We start from the raw sequence: 7,377 nt of genomic DNA on the forward strand, positions 1-7,377 counted from the left end.
GGTGGATAGGGACGATGTGATACTCGATAAGAGATCTAAGTCCACCTCTTTTAAACCAGCAGACGAAATAGTCAAATTCCAGGTCCATCCAACGGACCCCACAAAGACGGCCTCCATTGGGGCACAATTAAACCCTGATGTAGAAGCCGCACTACGAGAATTCCTTCGGGAAAATTGGGACATTTTTGCCTGGCACCCTTCAGATATGCCAGGAATCCCACGCAGGCTGGCAGAACACAGCCTAAATATCCTAAAAGGATTCAAGCCAGTCAAACAGGCTCTTCGGCGATTTTCCGAACCCAAAAGACAGGCAATGGGAGAGGAGCTAGCCAAACTCTTAGAAGCCGGATTCATCAGAGATATAAAACATCCGGACTGGCTAGCAAACCTGGTAATGGTACCAAAAAGGACAAATCCTGGCGCCTTTGTGTCGATTTCAAAGACCTTAACAAGGCCTGTCCAAAGGATCCTTTCCCCCTCCCCCGCATCGACCAAATCATCGATGCTACCGCAGGGCACGATTCATTGTGCTTCCTCGACGCATACTCCGGATACCATCAAATCAAGATGGCGGAAAAGACCAGGCCGCAACGGCATTCATTACTCCATACGGACCATTCTGCTTCAACACAATGCCCTTCGGACTCAAAAACGCCGGCGCAACATATCAGCGCATGATTCAGACATGTCTGGCTACCCAGATAGGCAAAACAGTGGAGGCATACGTAGACGATGTGGTCGTTAAGACCAAACACGTCGAAACTCTAGTAGACGATTTGAGGCTTACATTCGACAACCTCCGAGCATATGACATTAAGCTCAACCCGGAAAAATGTGTTTTCGGCATACCAGCCGGAAAGCTCTTGGGCTTCATTGTATCCGGTAGAGGAATTGAAGCAAACCCAGCCAAGATCCGAGCTCTGTCACAATTGGATACCCCAAAAGACCTCAAACAAATACAAAAACTAACTGGATGCGTGGCGGCTCTAAGCCGCTTCATCTCCCGTTTGGGAGAAAAGGCACTGCCCCTCTATCGCCTCCTCCGGCGCACCGAACACTTCGAATGGACGGATGCTGCCACGGCCGGACTCGAAGAAATTAAGGCCATATTGGCAACAAATCCGGTCCTGGCCGCGCCCAACCTGGGCGAACCGATGTTATTATATATCGCGGCAACACATCAAGTTGTCAGCGCGGTACTCGTCGTCGAACGAGAAACAGAAGGGCACAAATTCCCTCTTCAAAAACCAGTGTACTACGTATCCACTGTCTTAACTCCATGCAAGTCCCGGTACCCACATTATCAAAAGATAGCGTACGCGGTGTTCATGGCATCCCGGAAGCTGCGACACTACTTTCAAGAGTGTTCCATAACAGTGGCCTCCGAAGTACCTCTCAACGACATTATAAACAACCACGACGCGACGGGCAGGATTGCAAAATGGGCCATTGAGCTCTTACCATTTGACATAACCTACAAACCACGGCGAGCTATAAAGTCGCAAGTTTTGGCTGACTTCATCGCCGAATGGACCGAAGCCGAACTCCCTAAAGAGTACGGCGCATACTCCAATTGGATCATGCATTTTGACGGCTCCAAAATGTTGGCCGACTTGGGGGCTGGCATCGTCTTGACATCCCCAACTGGAGACATAGTCCAATACGTACTTCAAATAATGTACACGGACTCCAACAATGCAGCCGAATACGAGGCCCTTTTACATGGTCTCCGGATGGCGATCTCCATGGGTATTCAACGCCTAGAGGTGCGCGGAGATTCAAACCTCGCAATATCCCAAATAAATGGAGACTTTGACGCCAAGGATCCGAAAATGGCAGCCTACCATAACGCCGTCCTAAAAATGTCAGCTCGATTCGAAGGACTCGAATTCCACCATGTAGCCCGGGATAATAACCAGGCAGCAGACGTGTTGGCACGCATCGGCGCAAAACGTGATGCCGTCCCTCCAAACATCTTCCTGGAGCGGCTCTTTAAGCCATCCGTGTTATGGGAAGAGGAGTCCGGAAGTGACAACCCGGAACCAACTGCACCACCCAACACGGAACATTCTGACACAATCGATGGCTCCGCCAATGAAATAACACCTTCAGCCCACGAAATAATGGCAGTAATTGCCCCTTGGATGGAACCATTCCTAGCCTACTTAATTAGGCAGGAACTTCCCGAAGACCAAAATGAGGCCCGCTGCATAGTTCGGCGATCTAAAGCCTACAAGGTCCATGAGGGAGAACTTTATAAGAAAAGCACAACCGGAGTCCTTCAAAGGTGTATCTCCGAAGAGGAAGGGCGAAATCTCCTGGCTGAAATTCACGCCGGACTCGGCGGGCACCACGCCGCAGCCCGGGCCCTTGTAGGCAAGGCCTTCCGTACAGGATTTTATTGGCCGACAGCCCGGGCCGATGCTCAGGACTTAGTCCAACGATGCGTAGGTTGCCAGCTCTTTGCTAATCAAAGCCACATGCCACCCACCGCCCTCAAAACTATACCCATCACTTGGTCGTTCGCGGTCTGGGGGCTTGACATGGTTGGACCCCTTAAAGGGGGAACCCACAAGCAAAAATACTTATTGGTCATGGTGGACAAATTCACCAAATGGATGGAGGCCAAGGCAGTTAAAACGGCAGAATCCAGACCCGTGATAGGCTTCATATCCGGGGTAGTACACCGTTTCGGCGTCCCCCACAGCATCATCACTGATAACGACACGAATTTCACGGCCGACGAGGTTAAACTCTGGTGCAAAAACATGGGCATCAAGCTCGACTACGCTTCAATGTATCACCCTCAAACTAACGGTCAAGTCAAACGAGCAAATGGTCTAATCATGAGCAGCATTAAACCCAGACTAGTGCGGTCCCTCACGGAATCTAACACGCACTGGGTAGAGGAGCTCGACTCCGTACTCTGGGGGCTGCGGACCACGCCAAACCGCGCTACCGGATTCACACCATTCTTTATGGTATACGGCGCAGAGGCAGTTTTGCCCTACGATATAATTCATGACTCACCTCGCGTGCGCATGTATGAAGAAAGAAAGGCCGAGTTAGATCGGCAGGACAGTTTGGACGCCTTAGAGGAGGAGCGCGACGTGGCAAAATCCCGTTCCGCATTTTATCAGCAGCAGGCTCGAAGATATCAAAGCAGAGAAGTACGGGCCAAAACTTACAATGTTGGCGAGCTAGTTTTCCGCCTGCCGGACAAGAAAAAGGACAAACTTAAGCCCAAACGGGAAGGTCTCTTCATCATCGACCAAGTCCTTACCGGCGGTGCATACCGTCTGTGCAACGCATCTGACAAACGACTCGAGCCGAACCCATGGAACGCAGCCCGTCTCCAAAGATTCTACGCCTAGCGCCGGACTCAGAGTTCGTCTCCTTCCTCCGTCCACCTTTCATATTTTTCTTTTTTTTTCTTTTCGCTGTCTTTTGTTTCCCTCTTCTTTCCTCCCTCTTTCAGTAAAAGCCTTTGAGGGCTGATCGGCGCATTGTTCGCACACACTCGATGTGCTACTCGCACTTGTTATACCTGGGGGCTTCTTTAACAGAAGCTTATTTATACGGGCTTCATGCCCAACACATGTGTCATACTTCCGCATGTACCTTTTACTCACCATTATATGCATCGATATGACTTAAGTTTTGGCCAAGCTGGGTTGCCTGGCTCCTGTGCTTACCCCTATGTTCCCGATTGTTCGGCTAGGAGGTAAAGGGAGCACCTCTGCGATTGTTACTGCCGGGTCAGCCGGATGTGTACCTCAGACTGGGTGAAGCCGAAGGCTAGCGTTCTTAAGGGAATATTCGGTCGGTGACTTGAAAGATGATGTATTACTTATTTATTTATCTGCCCCCAGATGCTTTTTCTGCTCTTTTCGCAGTCCGGACATGCACTTTAGGGCATGCCTCCCAGGGAAAGGAACCCCTAACGGAACTATTCTCCCTGGAAGATGTTTCTTACTAACCATGTAATATAACATAGCTAGTTGGGCACTTGTCTGATAAAGCACTTATGACCCCTACGCCTGGTCTCCATGCATGCCCCCGGTTTTTGTATAACCGTGAGGGTATTCGGACACACTCCGGACTGTTGGGTCCCGAGGTTGAAGCGAAAAGGTCCGCAAAGACAAACGATCTACAATCCGGCTAGAAGGCATTTCACATGTCATTTTAAATTACATCGTCAAACTGACTGATTGTACTCCTCTTCAATCCCATCTAACAGGCTGTCTAGTTTACAGTCCCGTTGGGAATATTTCGCGGCCAACTCTACTTGGCCGTACATCCGGCTCACAGGGATCTCCTTCCCATTAGGCCCCACAGGTCCGACCTTGGCCATGTGGTTTGGATCAGCCTTCGTGTACCGCGTCTTCACCATGGCCCAGGCCTCCCTGGCGCCTTGATGGCAGGCCGATATCTTCCACAAACGGAAACATTGCCGCACTCCCTGAAGCTTGTCAGCAAGCCCTCCAAGACCCTCGGGTAGGGAGACAGACGGCCATAAGGCCTGAACGACGCCGCTCATCGCCTGCCGGACATGTTCGTGCAGTTGCAGCAGCTTGGGAAGAAGGTCACCCGTGGAACCAGGCATTTCCTCCACCGGACGACTCGTGAGCACACCTACAGACATATTTCTGTCAATCAACTTCCTCGCCGAACTCTTCTTTTCAAAAGAGTTTGCTCAAGCACTTACCGTAAATGCCGCGACGAAGCCGCTGATTCTCCTTTACGGAGTTAGACAGCTGGACCCGAACATCTTTCAGTTCTTCGCCCAGCCGGGTATTAGCATCTTGGAGTTTATTCCTCTCCTACTACACCCTCATAAGCACCTTCTCGCTGGCCTTTAGCTGGCGCAACAAATGTTGCTTGTCCGGATCTACTCCGGCACCCTCTGCAATATTATTGTCAGACTAAACGCACACGCCACACTTCAGAAACTATTTATCTTTTCGAAATATGTATTACCAGAGGGGGTCTCTGTGGCTCCCCCGACGGCGGCTAGTGCGGCCTCAAGTTGGGCCTTGCATTCTTGAAGCTCCTGGGACAGGTGCGTATTCTTATCCATAAGATCCTGCATAACAAATGATCCTTAAATCAGTTAGTTTAACTATTTTAAGTCTCGGGGGCTACTAGCATATACAGCTATTAAAATTCCTCACCCGTATGTCTTTCACATACTGCTCCGTGGCTCTGGTTAAACCATCTTGAGTAGCACGAAGGTGCGTGTCTCCCGCATTAAGGGCATTCAACGCCTTAGGGGAGAAACACGTGTCACGAAGAACTGTCCGACGGCGCCTGTGATTCATGGCGCTCTCCACCTCAGACCTGGTGGCGGACAGCCTGTCGGCATCCTCCATTGGAGGAGCATCCGGCTCGCGCCTTGCTCTCGCCTCCCCCTCCGGACCAGGTGTTGGAGCCTGGCTAGCGGAGGCTTGGTTGGCAACCTCTCCAGACATAGTCCGGCGAGTGCTCTTTCTCCTGGAAGAATCATGAGCATACTATACCTCCCAAGAGTCTTTCCCTTAAAGACAAGGGCGCGCCATACCTTTGTGGCGACGTTTCGATTCGCGCCGCACTCCTCTTCCGCCTGCTGGGCCGCACTGACCTTAGTTGGTCAGTCGCCACGGGCTCGGCTTCCCGCTGTAAAGGCACCTCCTGCGAAGCTCCATTGGTATACGGTGGTCAGGAATGGGTATTAAAAAGGTGATGGTGTCAGGACCTCGGTCGTACTCACCTGGGAAGACGGAGATAAACCGGGTAGTCTGCCATAATGGCGACTAGGGCATTGTCTATGCTGAGTTGGTGGAACACCCCGTCAATCAGCTCCACCTCTATGTCTGGATCCTCTCCGGAGGCCGGATCAAGGGATCTTCCCGGATCCTCGGGTTGTGGAGTCGGGCTTTCTATGCCCTCCACATCCCGGTGCAGTTCCTGCGTTGAAATCATAAAGTAAGACGCTTAAACTTTGAAAGCACGGATCGGATATATAGACATCCGCTTACCCAGCTCCGAGGGTTATTCATGGAGAATCCATTCAATGGACTCATGCGGAGGAAGTCCTCCTTCTCCCCCTTGTACAAGCCGGACAAGATCTTCACCAGATCGGCGGTCGATCCCGGCCCCTTGCGGCCGTGACGGGTGGCGTCATTCTCCCCGTTGAAATCACACATGGGGTGACCCCTATATTGGAGCGGCTGCACCCCTCGCATAATGCATGTGGCCATGACTCCAATCATGGTCAATCCGGAATGGGCCAGTAACCTTATCCGGCCCATCAGATATTGGATGCTCTTATCATCTTCCAGTTGAGGGCTCCGCGGGCGCCAACTCAGGCGTTTCTTCAGAGGAGTGTTGCTAAACTCCGGGAGGCCGATCCGAACTGGATCCGGCAGCGGGGCGTCTTCCATATAGAACCATTCCGAAGGCCAGTCTTCGGACACCTTCTTCGGGGTTCCGGATAGATATCCGGTCCCGACGATGCGCCATATTTCGGCTCCGCCCACTTGATATATCGACCCCTCGTGAGAACGGGGTACGAGGCAAAACAATCTCTTCCACAACGCAAAATGGGGCTCGATGCCCAAAAACAGCTCGCAAAGAGCTACAAAGCCCGCTATGTGCAAAATGGAGGCAGGCGTGAGGTGGTGAAGTTGGATTCCATAGAACTCCAGGAGCCCCCGGAGAAACGGATGTATGGGAAATCCGAGTCCCCTTATTAGGTAAGGGACAAAGCATACCCGCTCTCCTTTGGAGGGATTGGGGACGCTCTCTGCCTGCTTCCCACCCTTGTAGGTGGCCAGTCCGGCTCGAACCGGAACCATAAAGGCTGGGGGAAGGTATCCCTCTGCTTGGAGCATCACTAACTCGCTATGCGGGACTGAACATCTCCTCCAATCTCCTGGCTGAGGGCTGGGAGCACGAGAGGAGGAGCCGCGTCGACTGTCCATGTTGGAATGGATTTTCGTCAGATATGCTTCGATGAGTACTCGCGGAAGGAGGATGGTGTGATTCGGATCTGGATCCTCGCCTCTCTTATGGGCAGCTTATTCGCACAGCTAGGGGTAAAACATAAAAATACCCTGGCTTTTCGCATTCATACGACACATGGAAGAAGGCCATTATTGGACGTAGAAGCCAAGGAGCGCAACATTTATGAGGAAGCCGGACACTATTCGGCAAACACATGGAATATGGAGGAGAACCCACCTTGCAAACGCCGAAGACAATATACGCGTCGGACTCGTCGTCATTGAAGCCTGGTTCGGGGGCTACTGAGGCAGTCCTGGACTAGGGGGTGTCCGGACAGCCGAACTATCATCATCGGCCGGACTCCAAGACTATGAAGATAGAAGATTGAAGACT

This window comes from Triticum aestivum, chromosome 3B (genome assembly GCF_018294505.1).
Source record: "Triticum aestivum cultivar Chinese Spring chromosome 3B, IWGSC CS RefSeq v2.1, whole genome shotgun sequence".
Taxonomy (NCBI): Eukaryota; Viridiplantae; Streptophyta; class Magnoliopsida; order Poales; family Poaceae; genus Triticum; species Triticum aestivum.